General features: G+C 42.6%; 1 protein-coding gene across 13 annotated transcripts in view; it reads right to left on the bottom strand.

Moving 5' to 3' along the window:
* Window positions 1-20,292, bottom strand: part of FRMD4A (FERM domain containing 4A) — a 676,100-nt gene that overhangs the window by 224,257 nt on the left and 431,551 nt on the right. The window lies entirely within an intron of this gene.

Genomic DNA, 20,292 nt, shown 5'->3' with positions numbered 1-20,292 from the left:
GACATAGTATAACAAGCATTTGCTATGCAAAATGTACCACATTTGCTTGAGTTAGAGCTATTGGCATTGTAAATTCATAACTGGACTTTTCTTGCCACTTAAATTGGTCAACACTGCTTGATAATTCCGACTTTTCCTGCCATATAATTCCAGTGGCCCTGCTTATAACTAAAGCATTTCCATTTACCTTCTTCCTCTATACGCAGCAAAAAATGAAATTGTTGCTATTTAGCATCTTAATTTAAATCTGCCATGCTAATTCCAATAGAGTACCGCTTTTACCACCCCACCATCAGAGCTGCTGGCTGGCTAACACAATTCCCCCAAAAAAGACACAAAACAGCCACAGAGGAGAAATAAACTAGAATGGTCATGCAAAAGTATCAAGTGTTCAAATAGTCATAGCGTAATAAGGATGTTAAGTTGGCCTGAATCATGGTCATAATTGTAATAAGGAGATATTATTAAAACATATACAATTATCATATAAACCTTTATCAGAAATAAACTTTTGGCATTAGACTGTAATGCTCACAAAATCCCCTAGAGGGCACTATAACAAAAATATAATTTGTAATAAACATGGTCAAGTAGCGACATAGTTAGCCCCCAGAGGCTATAACCCCATGAAAAAAACAGGAGTAAATAATGCTGTTTAACCATATACTTAGCCCCTAGAGGGCGTGTTTATGGCTAGCAGGCCTACTGCAATGATATTATTAACAAGACCTTTAAAACAAAACTTCTCCCAACAGTAAAAGAAAAGTTCTAGCCATGAGAAAGCTTTAAAGACACTGAATGTTGGGAGGAATTATTATTTTGAGGTCCCCACAAACCTAGTGTGGAGACCCAGATAGAGCGTTTTGAAGGTGATCCCATTGTACTAGGACCACCACAGGCTAAGTTATGAGCAAAAATGTCTTATAAAAGTAATGCCCTGCCAAGCATTATGTGGTGAGTTGCCACAAATATTAAAGTGCTACATTGCAATGCCGAGAACAGCCCCTAGAGGACACCAAAATAAAAATAGCATTTGGAAGAAACATGGTCATGTAACCATTCATTCAGCCCTTAGAGAATATAACCACATTAAAAAGGAATGAGAGAAAGTAATACAATATACCCAAATATATTTAGTCCATAAAGAGTATAGTGCATTACACATTTTCATAGGTAGCGGGTAATTACAGTGACATAGAAACAAGACCCATAAATCATAAATTCTCTCAGCTGTAAAACAAAAGTTCCACCCATGAGAGATTTTAAAAAGAAAATTAATGGTGGTACTGGTTATTATTTTGGAGTCCCCACTAACATAGTGTGGGGACCCAGAGATGATACAGACAGAAAGAGCACATTGTGGTCAATGTTTTGAAGGTGGTCCCACTGCCCTAGGACCACACCAGGCTTATTTATGCGCAAACATGTTTTGAAAAAACTAATGCCCTGCAAAGCATTATGGGGCAAGTTTCCATGCCACAAATATTTGAGTATGTTGATAGGACTGTAATGCTCAGAACAGGCCCTAGAGAACACCACAATAAAAATAGCATTTTCAAGAAACATGATCATGTAACTATATAGTTAGCCCTTAGAGAGAATAACCACACAAAAAGAAAATGGCAATAAATAATGCAGTACAACCATACATTTAGACCCTAGAGGGCTTGGTTCATAACTTATTTTCAGGAGTTACAGACCTACAGCAATAACCTTACAAACAAGGCCCTTTAAACATAAGCTATAAAAGAAATGTTTCAACCATGAGAATGCTTTAAAAGAGAATGAATGGTGGGAGGGGTTATTATTTTAGGGTTCCCACTAACATAGTGTGGGGACCCAGAGACAATGTAGACAGAAAGAGCATGCCATGCTGAATGTTTTGTAGGTGGTCCCATTGTCCTAATACCACCACAGGCTGAGTAATGAGCAAAAATGTTTTGTGAAAGTAATGCCCTGCAAAGCATTATGGGGCGAGTTTTCGGAGTGCAGTGAATATTTTAGTATCGACTCTCCTGCTTAGCCGGGAGAGCCTCTTTCCCTTTCAGGATTTCTGTTTTACTTAAAGCATTTACAGATTTCCAATATTTTAATGTGAGAGCCACAAGAAATGACTGTGATTAGGTAACTGTGAACAATGTGACCAGCGCATCAGTACCGCTGATCGAGTTTACACTTTTGTGTCTGTTCGTGAGCGCCATGGCCGCCATGCAGCACGAAGGGGAGAGACAAAAGAAAAAAAAATAGTTCCCCGCGCTGAAGTAAATCGGAAATCGTGCAATAATCCATGTAACAGGGGCAGTCTGCAAGGCGTGACAAAAACTGCCTCAAGGTGGGACCAACGTACAGCATTTACCAATGACAAAGTGATTTTTTAAAGACAAGCCCACGAACGGAAGTGATGGGCGTAGTTAAAAGCTCACAATAAGTATCACAGGTCAAAGAGCATGCGCGCGCGACCTAAAAAGGCTAAAAACGCAAAGGCAAAACAATGCAACAATTGCACATTTTGATTTTAAGGAGTACATGGCAATTTCGAAGATTTGCTCAGAGTAGCAAGCGACAGAGGTATTGCTGAATGTAGCCACATTGTATATGTTCAGAGTTAACAGTGTGCGGCTGAGAGTGGGGGGAGGGAAAGCCACGGTTTCTTCTTCACCGGTCAAGTGTAATTGCATAAAGACATTTGTACACACTTGGGTCTAAATTGATGGAAATTTAACCTAAATATATTAGTGATTTATTGAAACATATTTATACATGGTTTGCTAGGTCACAGTGCGTTGTTTGCTAGGTCACAGTGCTTTGTTTGCTAGGTCACAGTGCGTTGTTTGCTAGGTCACAGTGCGTTGTTTGCTAGGTCACAGTGCGTTGTTTGCTAGGTCACAGTGCGTTGTTTGCTAGGTCACAGTGCGTTGTTTGCTAGGTCACAGTGCTTTGTTTGCTAGGTCACAGTGCTTTGTTTGCTAGGTCACAGTGCGTTGTTTGCTAGGTCACAGTGCTTTGTTTGCTAGGTCACAGTGCTTTGTTTGCTAGGTCACAGTGCGTTGTTTGCTAGGTCACAGTGCTTTGTTTGCTAGGTCACAGTGCTTTGTTTGCTAGGTCACAGTGCGTTGTTTGCTAGGTCACAGTGCTTTGTTTGCTAGGTCACAGTGCTTTGTTTGCTAGGTCACAGTGCGTTGACAAAGGTCCCCATAAGAATACGACACAATGCAAATATTTAAACACTACTGATTGGCAGTTAATTGGACTATTCTCTGTGATCGCAGGTACTTGGACAGCACACACGTGCCATGACTTAGATTTGTATCCAACCCCACTGGCAGCACAACTAACAAATGGCGCTATTTTGGAGCCTGCTGGGCGCTGCCAGCCCAGGATTTCCTTCCCTCGCCCGGTCACTGTGACACAGCTGTGCAAAGCTGTGAGCCGAGGCAAGCTCATGGCGGGTGTTACAATGAGCTCAAGGTGCTGACTGGCACATACATCCATTGTTTACTCACCCAGAGAACTGCCTACGCGCAGCGTGAACAGGAAGCCATGATGGATGGTGGCGACAGGCAACACTGCATTTGGGAGCATGCCCAGGCCAGCTTTATTTTTAGTCTTTGCTGTTTTACATTCTACACACCACTGTGCAAGGGAATGAAAAGAAAACAACGTGCACACAGAGACATTACTTGCTTACATGCCACAAACCCTCCAGTATTTAGCAGACACGCGGGAATATTCTCTCACTATCGTAGTCTCGCTTTACGTCCGTCACAAGAATCTCTTTCAGAAAGTCGGACATTCATACTGAGATTCAGCAACTCATTAACTGAAGATCTCTGGCTGCTAGCATGTTGAAGTATACCAGTCTACATGTTTTCTTTTTATTATGTGTGATAAAAAGGCATGTTGCCAATTAACACATTTGTTGAAAGTTGAGTATTTTGTATTTTCTTTTTTGTCTAATGAGAATCACACTTCAGTGCTGGATCCATTACGGAGACCCAAAGTAAACAGTGAAAAACATTTATTAATTTGGCCTTTTAGCACAAAATAAGGCATGTTTATAGGCTGCTGTGTGTCGATTGAGAAATTCAACCCTACAAATCTAGTTCAATCCCGCAAGAAGAGAGGCCAGTATCCTAGTCAGCAGTAACTGTGGTGTTTCTCTACCAGGGTAGTTTCAGGGAGTGTAAATCTGTCGTAATAAACAGCCAATTTATTTTTAAGTAACTCAGACCCCAGACAAAGCAGATATGGTCATCTCCTGAATCCAGCTGCTGAGATTTTTTCAGGAGTCCCAGGGCAGACCGGGATTACTGGGCTGAGATTGTGACAATCAGGGTATTTTACCACTGTTGTCCGAGAGATCATCCTTTCTATTGAGCCCAATTCTGAGCACGAAGTACATGAGCTGTTCAAGTCTTACTCGGGGAGGTAATGTGGGTTCAGAGACTCAGCGCTCAATAAGACTAACAATACAAGCCAATAAATAGCTCTACCTCCAGCCAGTAGTTAGTCTTTGAAAATGAACTAATTTACTGAAACACAGACAACATAATACTGTGCACAATACTTTTGAAAGGAGTTAAAAACACTGGGTGTACCAACAACCTTTAGTGACTACTGGAGAGACGTCCCATGCTGTTCCTATCGGGCACTCTCTGAATACCATGCAAAATACCCAAACCGCTCCAGTGGATTACAATCTTCGGGGAGGTCGACCTGGCCAAGGACCGGCACTTGCATTGTACTCCCTCTCTGTTTAGGATGGTCTTTGGGGTTCGCCTGGGTTTCACAATGTCTTTCATTGAAGAGTACAGGCGGAGCCGATGTTCTCTGGTGCTCAGTGGAGCAGTGCTGAGCCTCATGCTGGGCTCTGCGTGACCTATGGAGCCCAGAGGGCTGTGGCTTCACCCTGGCACCGCCAGCTTGAGCAGGAGCAGTGGGAACTGTGCCGGCACAGTGAAACAGTTAAAAGGAGGCAATGCCAGCGCCAGCTAAAGAGGCTGTGGTGGATTTGCAGTGCTCATGGTTTGGAAGATTTTGAAAGTTGATCGTGTGCTCAGGCTCAGTCATAAAATGCAGCATCCAAACAAGGCAGTGGCCTGACCCTGGTGGCAACAGTAGATACTTGGGTCCTGGTGAAATCCTCTCACTTGACGCTGGTTTTCCTTCGGCACGCTGGTTGTTGAGTCAGTGGGACCACAGACTGTGATCCAGTTTCTTCTAGCAATTTCTGCCTTTGTGGTGCTTGAGTTCGCAATGGAACATGAACATACTCACATTTATCACCTTCCATTCACGGGGCTACACAGTTTGTCTCCACTGTGAGGATACTTTGAGATTCCTGGAACTCACCCTAACAGAGTGGTGCAAGTCTTCATATTGTGCTGTAAGGGGCATTTATGTCTCATCCTGCCTCGGTTCCTTCGCTGTCACTCTCTTTCTATGCAGGGCCTCCCTCATGGAGGCCCACCTTAAAAAGCCCTCCTCAGTAGTCTGTCAGCTCATCTACCTCAAAGCAGAGGCGAAGCCCCCTCTGGCTGTCTGGTCTAAGTCCCAAGGTGTCAGGTCCAAACCCCGAAAAGGTGATGAACACACCAAACGAGCAGCACAGATTTTCTCAGTCACTATTGCTGTGGAGACACCAGATTCTGGTACAGAAATCTTGGCACACTGGCTCGAAGTTCCTTTTTCAACTTCATATAACATTGGCAGAGAGTAGTTGGTATTTCAAAAGTCACCTCAAAGTGGTTCTGGAAGGTCTGGTCCTTTATACTTATTCCACTCAAAGTGGCCCATCCAATGCATTTGTTACAAAGTGCCCGCAGTAAAGCAGGATGGAGCTGAGGGTCTCCTTTCATGATAACCACATATTAAGGGTACAAAAGGGAGAGAGGCAGTCTTGCTAAACTACATGTTAACCTTTGTAGGTTTGTGCTGCCAGAATCCAATGGGCTAGGAAAGGGCTAGCCTTTAAAGGTCTCCTCTATCTCCTGTCCTCCACACCCACAAGTTTGGTCCTTTACAGATGAAATGTGGAATGTCTAGGAGGAGCACTGTAATTCACATTGGCTGTCTGGGCTCGCTCAAACTCTCCATCTTCGATGCTCCTTGGATGTAGAAATAGCAAAATGGATTCCATTGTGGCTTTGAACTCTTGTATCACATACGCTCCACATACATCCTTTATGAGCACAGCTGTATACACATGTAACATCATTGAGCTACATAAATGGCCGAAGAACCAGGTTGTAGGAGACTGACAGACCAATTCTGAAAAATGTTGGAGTGGCCAGAGGGGACTCTCGCTAGCAAGGACAGATAAAAAACAAGCATTTGCAATACTAAGGGTCTCACACTTGCTTGAGTTAGAGCTATTAGCTTTGTAAATTCCTAACTGTACTTTTCTTGCCACATACATTGAAAATGAAAAGTAAAACAGTTGACATAAGCAAGTCAATTTGAAGCACAACGGCCGCCATGAGCGTAAGCACAAGAGTTATTGGCTCCCTGCATGAATGTCTAGAAAGGATCGTGGCTGGGATGAAAGGAAAACCGAAACCAGAGGAGGGGCCATCACACGCTGTAACAGGAGGAAGCGTGACGTAGTGTGATGGCCTAAAAAAATGTTCACTTAGTGAAATCTCCTGGGAGGAAACTCAGCACACAAAGGCGGGACATTTCACAAAATGCACCAATAAAAATTAAGCATTTAAGACAAGCACAACAAAGAATGAATAGCAGTAGAGGGCGTGGTTAAAAGCCCAGAGAGAGATTACAATAGGCAAGAGCGCTTGCGCGCTTGACCCTAAAAAGGCCTGTCTTGAGACTAAAATCTTTATCATCACCACTGTCAGTCCTGAACAGCCCAGCAAGCTGATGGTAATTAAGCTTAATAAGAAGGGTGCAAACAGTGTGCCTCTAATGAACAATTAGCGCCACTCTGGGATTCAATTAACCTTACACAAATCCTCCAGTGCACACACAATTGTTCTGTGTCCTCAGGTGGGTTCGAAAATCTACTGCTTGATATGATAAACCCGAGGCAAGGATGGACTCTTTCAGCAGCCATGCATAGGATCTTTCTCCGTCCCCACACAAGTTGTTTTTTTGTTTTGGATGATCCCATTGTACATAAAAAATAAAGTAAAATCTAGAAATTATTTAGAATCAAAGATAGGCTCTACTGACCTAATAATTATTTGTTTTGTTGGCAAGCAGTAACCAAACTTTAGTAAAATTATAAAGATGTTTTCTCGGACAAATTGATGTAGAAGGTACACCTGAAGATCTGTTACTGAGATTTTGAATTCCTTTGCCAGCCACTTCTTGCCATCTGACTTGACCTCTCTCGTACAAATAACCAATGATAATGTGTCAACAATCTACAGTCAGCCCCTTGGATATGTAGTACAAATCATGGCGTTGAATGTCAAAATTTTCTTTTTGCAGTTTTATATAGTGCAAACTTGACCCGGAAGGTAATGGAGCACCTTACATGGAAACCAGTTACATTACACAAGGACACATTCGTTTTTTGTAGGCATGGCGAGATTAAGTCCTTTGCCCAGAATCACAGGATGTAGAGCCGATGCTTAGAATCTAACCTGGTTCTCCACTTCCAAAGTTGGAAGCTTTGGCCGCTACACCACACCCTCTGGGATGAGATCGTTTAAAAATCCTTAGTCTGTAGCCTGGGCAGATCCAAATTAAACAAGCATTTGCAATTCAATGGGTCTCACATTTACTTGAGTTAGAGCTATTGTTGTAAATTGATAAATGGACTTTTCTTGCCACATAAACTGGTCAATCCTGCCGCATATTTTGTAATCAGTAAATGCACATGCAGCCAGTGAGAATAAAAGTATGCTGTGGTAGCCCTACCACAAAGCGTATGGCGAGATAGCATTGAAGCTCATTCAGTTACTGTCATTTCTGCCCACGCTGTCAAAATGGACTGTCCGTTTCTGACAGCAGTGGTACTGAAGTGCACTGAGCAACTGCCTTCAGAGGTCACAGAGCAGCCACAAGACCATTATGGCATTCAAGCTCAGACCACCGACCCACATTTAAACAATCACCACAAGGGTAAAATGTCATTCTTTTGTGCTGCCTTCTAATTTGACCAGACAAAAAAAGCTTACAGAAGAATGAGTTAATAGTATACTTTAATTATTTTAACAGCATGTAATATGCTTCCTATTAGATATGTATCAGGTTTAATTCTCGAACGCAAGAAAATGCAAACCATAAAAGTGCTCGCTGACAAAAAATCCCATCTCCTCTTGTTAATGGTCAGGTTCTATTTTGGCGCTGCGCGGCTGGTGTTCAGTTCATTGTTTTCTTGCTGAGACTGCAAACACTGGGATGCTGTTACACTAATTTATACATTTTGAAACACCTTGGATCACCTTCTGATTATCTTCCTGAAAGGTTTCTGCAGCAGAAAATATGTCTTAAAAAGAGGTTGTATCAAAATAGAACCATACTTCAAAGCGGCATGTCCACCATGGAGCGCGAAGGAGAGCATGCCAAATGCTCCAATACTGCTGATCGAGTTTGTGCTGCTTGATACTTCAAAGCGCTATGGCTGCCATGAGCGCGAAGGACAAAGACAAAAGAAAAAAAGGAGTTAGCGCGCAGTAAAGCATATTGGCAATTGTGTAATCATCCATGTAACATGCTAGGTCCCCAAAGCGGTAAAAAACAGCCTCAAAGCGGAACGAACATAAAGCATTTACCAAGGACATCAAGTGAGTTTTGAAATGCAAGCCCACGAACAAATGTAAGTGATGGGCGTGAGGTGGACGTGGTTAAAAGCCTACAATACTAACATCAGGTCAAAGTGATGCGCGCTCAACCTAAAAAAGGTACTAGAAAATGTTGTGATGCATCTGTTCTTGTCACTTGATGGTCACTGAAACTGCCATCGAATTACTTTCCAGTGTGTTCCCATTCTAAATTCCTGTATTTAATCAGCACTGCTAAAGAGCTTCCAAGTAATGAGAGTTTGTAGCTTTCTACAGCCTGTGAAGACTGTATAAAAATCCTGCTCTCTCCCACGTGACTCCTTTGTTAGTGATGCAGTGTATGCTTTGAGGGCTATTCACCAATGATAAGGCCAAAGCCCATATTATTACAAGAGTTAATCATTTTGTGAACTGCACTAATTAATGCTGCTTTGAGACTCAAAGCTGACCTCAGCATTAATGAATCACATATTGTAACTTTTATGAAATTAAGGAGGTCCCCCATTGAGGGCTAGCAATAGGTCCCAAGGTCGCTACCTGCCACCTCGGGAACTGTTTTCATACTTCCTTGCGTTACTACATATGGCTACTGATTTTTCAAAAGGAGGTCTGCCTGTATGCCAGTTTTAGTAGTTGTTTTTTTGTGCCAGTTATCAAACACTGTTTGTTACCTTATTTCAGTGTTGCCTTTCCAGAAGATAAATGCATGATCACCGCACAACACAGACATAAATAACAAATAATATTTGGGGTTGTAGTTTTTTTCCTTGGGTTTCTTTCTTTATAGAGCCTTATACAATATGAAACACGGTGGTACTTCCTGTGTGTTACAATGGGGTACTTCCGCCTTGAGTTATTCATATAGAATGATAGCAAAAACTGACCAACATCTCAGCTGTTGGGGTCAAAGGAAGAATGACTTCCGTTCCTGTGATGTTATCAGAAGTTAAAGTGCATTCGGGGCCATCTCCAAGACCCTTACATCTTTGGCGCATGCGACTTGGGGATCCCCTTAATTTAATGTAAATGTGTTGGTATTCTTGAGAGAAGTATCTTTTTGTCAAATTGTTTCTGCTTTAACTCAGCAGATTCTGTATTTTTTATATAAAATGTTAAAAAGCATTTAATATGTTGGATATTTATGATTGATGTAAAATATCAGGGGTCCAGTGGTTTTTCATCACACTTAAAAGATTTTAGATGAACACAATTAAGACAACGGATTTTAGCTTTTTTTAAATTTTGTACACACTACACATTTTTCAAATAAAACTGGCTTCTGCATTTGTGGAAAGCACATTCACGGTTTCATTTTAAATAACCCCAGTTACAAAACTACTGTCATAAAAACTGAACCCAGAGCTGGGAATATTCACCTGACAGCACAAAGCCGTTCTTGTCACACTCCGGCTTTTTTTGGAACTTAAACATAATAAACCTATCATTAGGAGCCAGAAACATTACCCAGAACAACGATGTGGTGGCTGAGGCCAATAGGGAAAGAAATAGCTAAGATGCAGGGAATTCCAAAGGAGCTGGTGGAAGGTCAGAAACTGCTTCAATTAAGTGTACATTGGAAAGCTTTTTTAGGACAGATGATTCTGCTATTCCAGCAAAATATGTAACCTACAGCAGGCCAAGCCATGGAGCAGCTGGAAAAATGTTGTGATTCCTAACCAGATTCTAACAGGAGAGATGCGACTTATGGCTCACATTGGATCTTACATTTTAATATTATTCTATTTAAAGCTGAGTTAGACACAGGATAAATCCCATTGTGTACAGAGCTCTGTCATATTGTTGCTTGAGTCGTGCTCTGTACACAAACAAAACTCCAGGAGTCCAGGCGCTACCCATGAAACTAAAATGTACACAACTACATGATGCTAGCATTGCTACTGAGGTTATGAATTACCCATAAAGAATGAATTTCTCACTACATCTTCTTTCATTAATACCTTTCTTCTGATGCCAGCATCTACATCTGTCTATCAATATTGTTTGCATAGGTCAGTGTTAGAAATGGGGTCTCTAGTTGACAGTGGTTTGCACCCTGTCCAAGTGGGGACCCTCACTCTAGTCAGGATATGGGAGCCACACAGCTAAGATAACCCCTGCTCACCTCTTTGGAAGCTTGGCATGAGCAGTCAGGCTTACCTCAGAGGCAATGTGTAAAGTATTTGTACACACACCACACAACACCCCAACACAGTGACAACACCACAAAAGTACCCCTCCCCAGTTAGAAAAATAGCCAAAATGTATCTGAGTAAAACAAGGATAAAGCAACAAAAATCCAACATACACAAGTAAAGGTACACATTTTCAAAGATTAAATCTTAGTATAGGATAGCACAATAGCTCCAACTGGGGCTATTACGGCATCTTGAAAGAGTCGTTCCTAACACGCCAACGTCACTCGCGAGGGAGTGCAGGCCGGTCACGGAGCTGCAGGGCGCCAGGTACACTACCTTGGAAAACGATGAGGAAACAGAGTCAAGGAGGTGAGGCGTCACTGGAGCCAGGGAGAGGTATCGGTTCCTTACTGCTACCAGATAGGTGAGGCGTGAGTTCAGTACTGCTAGGCAGGGGAGGTGGGGCATTCACTCCTTACGGCTGCAGGGGAGATGATATGCTGTGGATGATGTGGCGTTGTTTCCTTACAACTCGGTGGGGTCGAGGAATCCAGCAGGTCAAGATGGGCACAGGTGGGGTGACAGAGTTGGAGTCGGGAGTCATGGATGTTGGTAACACGGCACTCAGGATTCATGCTGTGGAGGGAGTTTAGTGTCACTGTGGCAGCAATGGGCCATCGGCGTCAGTTGTGGTCATTACACTTAGCAGACACCATGGCTCTGGTGGAGGCAACAGCGTGGAGACGGACAGCAGACCCGGTTCCAAAGTCACTTTGGAGTTGATGTACTTGGTTTCTTCTTGGCTGCACCAGAGCTCTCTCCCAAGGATCTAGGAACTGAATTTGGCACCACTCAACAAGTCAGTACTCTCAGCAAGAGAGCACAGGTGCTGGCAGATGAAGTTGCTGATATCCCTGAGACTTCTTAACAGGAGGCAAGCTCAGTTCAAGCCCTTGGAAAACCTTTAGAAGCAGGATGTAGAAAGCAAAGTCCAGTCCTTTCACTCCCAGGACAGAAGCACTAAGCAGCAGGCCACAGGCCAGCACAGCAAAGCAACAGGCAAAGTGGCAGTCCCTTCTACAGCATCCAGCTCTTATTCCTGGCAGAATGTCCTCAGTCCAGAAGTGTTCTAACTTTGTGGGGTCAGAGGTCCAGTACTTATACCCATTTCTGTCTTTGAAGTATGAAAACTTCAAAGAAAAGTCTCTGTAGTGCATAAGGCCCTGCCTTTCCTGCCCTGACCCTGGCCGAAGACACAATTCAGGAGGTGGAGGCTGCTTTGTGTAAGGACAGGCACAGCCCTATCAGGTGCAAGTCTCAGCTCCTCCAACTGCTCTAGCTTAGGAAGACCCATTAGGATATGCAGGGCACACCTCAGCTCCTTTTGTGTAACTGTCTGGAGTGAATTCACAAATGGGCCAACTGTCATCCTGACCAAACGTTTATTCCACAGCCAGGCAGATGAACAGAATTGTCAAGAACATGCACACTTTCGAAAAGTGCCATTTTAAAACTTACAATTTAAAAACCAACTTCACCAAAAGATGTATTTTTAAATTGTGAGTTTAGAGACCCCAACAGGAAATTACACTTAAGAGATTTCAAGTCAATCCCCATGTTAGTCCTTGTAACAGTGAACACCGAATTTAGCAGTATTTCACTATCAGGGCATGAAAAGCACACCAGTATGTGTCCTACCTCTTAAATACACTGCACCCTGCCCATCGGGCTGCCTTGGGCCTACCTTAGGAGTGACATATGTAGTAAAAGGGAAGGTTTGGGCCAGGCAAGTGGGTGCACTTGCCAGGTGGACACAGCGGTGTAAAACAACACACACAGGCACTGCAATAGCAGGCCTGAGACATGTTTTCAGGGCTACTTATGTGGTTGGCACAATCAGTGCTGCAGGCCCACTGGTAGCATTTGATTTACAGGCCCTGGGCACACATGGTACACCATACTAGGGATGTACTAGTAAATCAAATATGCCAATCATGCATGACCCAATCACCAGTACAATTTAGACAGCAGGCACTTGTACTTTAGCACTGGTCAGCAGTGGTAAAGTGCCCAGAGTTCTAAAACCAGCAAAATCGTAATGCAGCACACAGTCAGAAACAGTAGGTCAGAGGCAAAAAGTATGGGGATAATAATGCAAAAAGGGACACTTGCAACAGTCAGTTAAGAGAAATAAAGCTTGCTAGTCCAGGGGTCCAGTTTCATAGAGATGTAAACTAATAAACCTCTTTAAATCGAATGAATGGTATTTGATATTTTCACACACAACAGATGAAAGGCTGCACGTACCATCCAAAATCTGAACTCTGCCCTGAAAATTGTACACACATCTTTACAGCAGATGTATACATAAGGAGTGTTCCTACCAGCCAGCAATTGAATGTTTTCTTGCACACTCTTTATAAGAGGAAAACACTTCCATTTTAGTGCTTTCTCGACAGCTATACCTTGCAGCCTTTGCAGTACCTGTTCGATTACTTCGTCTCTGCCATACCTTCTGCGGGAGGCGCCTGCAGCAATTCAAGGTGCACTGCACTGCTGTTATTAAAGTGGCCACAGAGTAACTGTGGCTTTCCTTTCAGTATAAATACCTGAAGTCACTTATTTAATAGCACATGGTATGTATATGTCACTTGATAGGTCAACATAAATTACTGCAGTTCATATAATAGGTTAACAAGTGCTCGGGTACAGCAGTTAGCACATCACATTTCCAACGCTCTTAAGCTGTAAAGTGCTTTCTGCTTGCCCAGGAGGGTGGATTTGATGACTTCTGATCCCAGGTTTCATCAAAACATGTCAAATCCCACTCTCCTAGGCACGCGGATCCCTGCGGGCCTCGTGTTATCCATGACGTTTTCTGCAAACACATCTGCTAAAGGCGGATTAAAATTGGTAGCAATGCACTTCAGGCAAAGGAAAATGATGTATAATATTAAAGCACACAATTTGTATCCTTCCCTAATCCTTCTTTGATGAATCCCAGCCTTAATATTTCAAAACCCGGGGAAACATCTCAAAATCTACAAGTACCTCGTGTAGGAGGGAAGAATGTATAGAGGCTGAAAGATGAACATATGAAGCACATGATGCTGGTTAACCCACACCATGAAGCTACCCTTCCTTGATGGCCACAGGCATTCTCACCGCCTCCAGGTAAAAGTGATACAGCTGAGATGCAAATTCAAACCCTCACTCACCATCGAAAGCCAAGTTGACCAAGATGTAGGAACCATACAAGTTCACCAGAAACTGCTGTACACTATACGTCCATGCTCTACAAGAAGCAGTGCACAAGTCATTCTTGGTGCTAAAGTATTAAATCAAGGAGAAAATCCAAGAAAATGCAAACCCCAACATCATACAAATGGCAGGGAACACGGGAGCCAGAAATGTAATGAAATCGAAAATAAAGACCTAAGCCACTGCAATCCTGCAAGGTCACACAGGGCTAAACAACCCAACTCCCAGGTTAACTTTGCGCCAACCCCCAGTCCTTCAATGAGATGACACACCTTAGCTTTCAACCTAGACCTATTGCTCCCCTGTAAACCAACCCTAGCCTAGAAAAAGTAAACCTGAACCTAAGTGCTGAACCGAAACTCTTAACTAATCTTAATCCTCAAACTAGCCTATGGGCATGACCCCAAAGGCCAGTGCTCAACTCTTGTGACTTGCGCTGCAGAAAAGAACTGTACAGGTTACATGTTGCAAGTAATACACCCCGAGCACAGCCATAACACAGTCTGAAAAGCAAAGATGTGTACTCACTGGCATTTTATATTTTGTCACTGAAGTTAAAAAAGCAGCTTTTATTCCGTGCCGCTCAATGGCATTTTCAGCCTGTCCTAGTGTATCTGGTCCCAAGGTGTCTCCTGTAGTTTTCTACGGGTGAATCTGTCTCAGCCAGCATCTCAGATAGCTTTGGGGTCTCACAAACATCAGTTTTTAAATAGTGGTAGTTCCTCAGCTTCCACCGTACTTTCTTTTCTGCTTGACCCACAACATCCACGAGTTTTCTCTGAAATGTACCCACTGGCCATGAATCAACTCTGTATCGAGGAGACCAGAGCTCTCGTTCCAGCTCACACTCTGGGCCTACCTTGTGAGTTAATGTGAGTAACTTTGTTGCTTTCTGTCACACTTCCATCATCTTTCTAAGCTGCGAATGCCTGCAGCCAGGGCAGAGGGCGAAAGGTTGGTATTGAGCACTAGACATTTCTCTTATGATCGGTCTTATTCTGGCAATTCCCCCGGACCATCATTGCAAAATAAACTAATCCAATGTCCTTGCTCCAAGGCTCCTCAAACGTCTACAGTTTACTGCCAGCAGGAAAGCTGAACCTGCCTCCTCTGATTTGCTGGAGTATGTCTGGGATGAACAGGGAGGCACTGGAACAAGACTGTCTCTTACCTGCTCAGAATATAATAGTCAATCATAGACAGAAGAGTGGCATTGATTGTTGTTTTTTTAGGAACATTTTAAAAATTAGGAAGAAATTTGGTTTTACCACACTGCACACTAGTGTTAAATGTTCTTAATGTCCGAATCAAGAGCTTTAGCTCACCATACGGAGAGGCCACCTAATGGCTTTCGCTCATAGTAGGTGGCAGTGGAGTCGCTGAACAAGACCCTCCTGTACGTCTCGCTGCTGTTCATTGGCTTATATCAGCCTTTCAGCAGGGCTGCCGGGAGAGCAAGTTATAGAATGCAAACGAGGCACACAACTGGGTACAGCACTCAGTTTATTTTATTGGCAATTATTACATTTTATGATTACGCTTCTATAACTTAGTTTCAATGCTGTTTTTCTGTAGATTGATTTTCAGTAGAAAAGTAAATTTTTTACAGGATGATGAAAGCTGTAAAACGCTTGGACTATCGACAAATCACTTGTAAAAGTGGGAGGGGCCTAAGGAAAACCCCTGCATATGTTGAGCAGAATTACAGGGTCTGATTTATATGCGCATGAAACAAAATCCTAGCTGCAGTAAACTCGGTCCGAACTTATAATGAGTTGTTACTGACAGGGGAGGGAAACTGAAGAGCTCAGTCCCTGAAATGGAGAGATGCAAGCTAGAGCTTGGTGGACGGCTTACTCCGTCACGTATGTGACAGATATCTCGACCCCTTTATTATTAGCGCATTGCATCCTGTGGAACCTTTCCTAAGGCGGGTGGGATGTTTGTCACATTTGTGGTGGTGCAGCATTCGCTAAACCCTAAATCATGCCCATAGCAGCTATGGCCCGACTGCGCATACCCATCAAGCAAATAGGACAGGGCCAGGATTCACCTGCATCATCCAAACACATGACACACGTTTTTGTCAGCCATGCATTTTGTGAGAGCCATTTACTTTAAACATGTGACATTGCTAAACAAGCAGGTAAGGGCAGCATTATCCGGAAGTGGCTGCCCTCCCGCCACACCGCCCGCCTCCCATCTCTGATGCAGTGAAGTGAGGAAGTTAAACTCTCAGCATGCCTTACTTTAGGACATTCAGTCTTCACTCTGTCGCACTAGAAAATTAACTCTTGAAGAGAGGCTTTCACAGTGCAACGGATTATTCACAAACTCTATCCTTTTAAGCAGTGAGCTCTGTTGATCTCGCATTATCTCCCATACTTTCGTTTTGATTCTCTGTACACTGCGACCTTTCTATTCTAGGGCAACGTTTTACTGACCCTTATATCCATGTCTGTGACTTACATTGGTCGAGATCAATAACTCCCTGCCACCAGTAAGCCTTGCTCCATAAATCACTCTACTCGTCCTGTCTGTCTTTCCTTAAAACCAGAGACCACATTCCAGCACACACATCTGCAGTAATCCCATTACTGGGCAGGTTTAGGAACATGCAAAACATACAGTACTGGCAGGATGCGAAGACACTGAATCTGATCTTAAGCATGCATTAACTGCTCCTTTCCTTCACCTAGCGCCTTCCAGGTTGAACATTTATAGTAATGAGTAACTTGAACACTAAAATGAGAGATTCAATAAAAGTGGTGCAGACGTCTAAAGGAAAAATGAAATAAAATTATATCACAGGGAACAAAATGGGGACAATAATTCTGCAACCATACACACAATCTATGAGGAAGCCACAAGTCTAAATTTTCAAGACAAATGAAACATGAGCAATCCATAGAAATAGAGAAAAGGCATGGACTACACCCGGTACCCAAGCTCATGGACACCAAACTATTTTATTTACAGGGATGCTTGGAGCAAAGCTAATAACTCAGTCTAACCTGGAACACACAAGAATTTAAGAATAAGAGAGGAAGCGGACCGAACGCGAATGCTGTCCACAATGAAATAACTTGAGGACAGTAATAGCCATGTGGATTGAAATCTGCCTCAACAAGTTAGAAACGAAATTCCCAGAGGTCGCACAAAACAATGGGTGAAATGAAGCTACAAGTGATTGAATGACATTGTGTTATTCTGGATTGTGCTCACCGAAAAACAGAAAGTTGAGGCAACAAAAACTGGATTGGTGCTTCACCACAATTCAAAGAAACAACAACCAGCACCAAACAACAGCTAGGAGATACCATGACTAGAAACACAAAAAGAGTTCAAAGATGAAGCAAAAATTCTAAACATGCTCAAGCCCCAGAAGCCCCATAAACGAGAAAAGGATGCGTCAGCACAGAAACACAACAACAGGAACCAATGTGGAATCTAATGAACAAGACAAAGCGGAGTACACAGGCGGACAATATGCAAGTACAAACAAATTAATATCAATAAAATATCCAGAATAAAAATATACTCAAAGTAGAAAAAAACAGCAGTACGTAAAAAAGCACCAGTAGAGGACACCCAGGATGTGAACAGTTCAAGCAGGACAAAAACATTACTAACAGATTTTAATGGTAACTGTCCAGATGGACGTCTAAGGATACCATAAAGCAGCAAGACACCTCTAGATCTAGTGTTAGTAACCCAAAGCAGACCATCACATACACAGGCCGAAGAAACTAGAGACATAAATAAGGAAACAACAACAAAGCCACAAGAAATAAGAAGACATAGAATGAATATGTTGAAAGACACAAATAATTTTTGACCTCTTCCATGAAGGGATTTAGTGCAAGAATAGCTTAGCAACATAAATAATAAAGAAGAGCAAAGCCATCTCCGAACTCTATAACGTGAGAGTAGCATTGTAATCCTTTCATCGACAGTAGTAAACATCTTTAGGAAAATGCCCATCAGAACAGCACAGTCCTAGGAATATTTGTAGGACACCCAGACACAACAGTAAATTGGAACTGAAACAGAAGTTCAAGATCTACAAATGTGGAGTAGTAGGAGGGGAATCTGTTTTCCAAGAAACCTAAGTTTAGAAAACATCTCATAGATACGATAAGCAGACACGCATCATTTAAATACCCATCAGCTCCCCTACATGAAGGGGAATACAACCAATCCCCTCTCAGTTACAGAATAAGCAGGCTAAGAGGAGAACCGTACTGGGCTATCCACAAAGATACCTTACGAAGCACTGAGCCAAAATAACAACCAAACTCCTAATACTGACCAGTGACTACGGAAACAAAGAGAGGATTACCCCAGCCACAAATTCAACAACACTAAAAAGGAGAATGCCCAAACAATTGAATCCACAGCCTACCAAAATAGAAAATAGCAACAAAAGAGTGCAAGAAAACAAAGAGGTTCAAACACAAAGTGAGACCACAGAGAAGAATCAAGATGGTCAAGATAACAGAGAAGCTAACATACCTTCAGCTCAGTAAATGGACACATTACCAATCCACATGCAGAAATGACTTACTTAAATAGAAATTCAATTAAACAATGGTGGAGGGACCTGGAGGGAAACAACTTAATAGAGCTCTTAAACACAGTAAAGAAACCCCCAATTCTTGGGTATCGCAGTGACTGAACCCCCGTGGCTGATGCAGGTCAAAAGCAGCATCAGAGTTTTCATATTGTAAGTCAAGAATTTTTCACACAGCACACAACAAAGCAATTCGCAGCAGCCCTGAAGTGATGAATCTGTGATGTGAATATACTGGTGAATTGTAAGTGAAGTTGTCCTTTACTACCACTAACTTGAACCTTTAAGGACGGAATACAGCCAGGTTTGTGTAAAAATAGAAAAAACAAAACTTTAAAGGAAAAGCTTGCGACTGCTGCGTTATCGCTCTTTACCTCAACACCACGGGGTGTGGACATGGAAACTAAGCCTCGAGGACATACCCAATCAGAAAATTCACAAACAAACGAGCAGCAGAGTGCATCAAATCTGGGACAAATGCGAAGTTGTCAACAGAAGCGGTTCCGAACGAGCAGAAATATTCAAATGCATTGTAGTCTGAACACAAGAAAAAATACAGAAAGATATTATCTCAAGTGAGAGCAACAAGTACATTCTGGATGGCAACACCCCCAACAACAAACAGCTGAACCCCTAAACAAACCAATAAACAAAAAATGCCAGGACACATGAAGTGTCTACGAAATTAAAATAATCCATTTATTCAACACCCTCTGAAGTAAATTAAGCAACATGAACACAAGAGAGGGGGAGACAAACAGGTTGCTACTGAAGGATGCAATATCCTGGAAAATAAAAGTAAATACTTTTGCACTTCGACCTAGATGCTTTAATGATGAGAGGCAGGCTCTCTTATCAATGACTTCAATTACTATAAAGGCATTTGCTTGACAATCGGCCTGGGGAAATTGTTCTAAGCACTTCAATGCAGCTGGCAGCCCTCCATTTGGAGGTTTTGTTTTAGACCGGTGTAGTGCTCAGTGGGTCTGTGCATGCGACCCCTGCTCACATCCTCAAGTTCAGATGCAGAAGTTGAGGGGTGAGTAGGGGAAAAGCTGAGTGGGAGACTCAACCACGGGCATTCCTAAGGCGGACTGTACTTCTGGATGCCCTGACACTTTACTATGCTGGGAAAACGTATTTCACACTACTGAAGTAACCATTTACCTCTGTTCAGGAGGCTGACATTTTCTTGCAGAGATCAGCGTCATACTGGAGTTCTCATATTCTTCCAGTTAACAACCGGAGCATGGCACTTTCTCTCACAATATCTTATTTACAAATTAACACATTTTCCTTCACTAAAATGAGGTTATCCTAGTAATATTGTAATCGTTTTTACTGCCAATGTCTTATTTTTATCATGCGTTTTTCTGTATAAATGTAATATTTAGCTAGTAGTGTTCTCATGTAAACTGCTTGCATACCCTGGAAAACTGATCTCATATAAAGCGCTTCTCTGGGTCTTTTTCGCGCAATATAAAACTGAAAAATTAAAATAAATATCTGGAGGGAAAGTTCAATTTACATTTAACACAGCCGAGCAGCAGGCTTGTCAAGGCTTCAGCTCCACATT

Source organism: Pleurodeles waltl, chromosome 4_1 (genome assembly GCF_031143425.1).
Source record: "Pleurodeles waltl isolate 20211129_DDA chromosome 4_1, aPleWal1.hap1.20221129, whole genome shotgun sequence".
Lineage (NCBI taxonomy): Eukaryota > Metazoa > Chordata > Amphibia > Caudata > Salamandridae > Pleurodeles > Pleurodeles waltl.
Note: the sequence above shows the minus strand (reverse complement) of the source record. Positions and strands in the feature narration are given on the sequence as shown.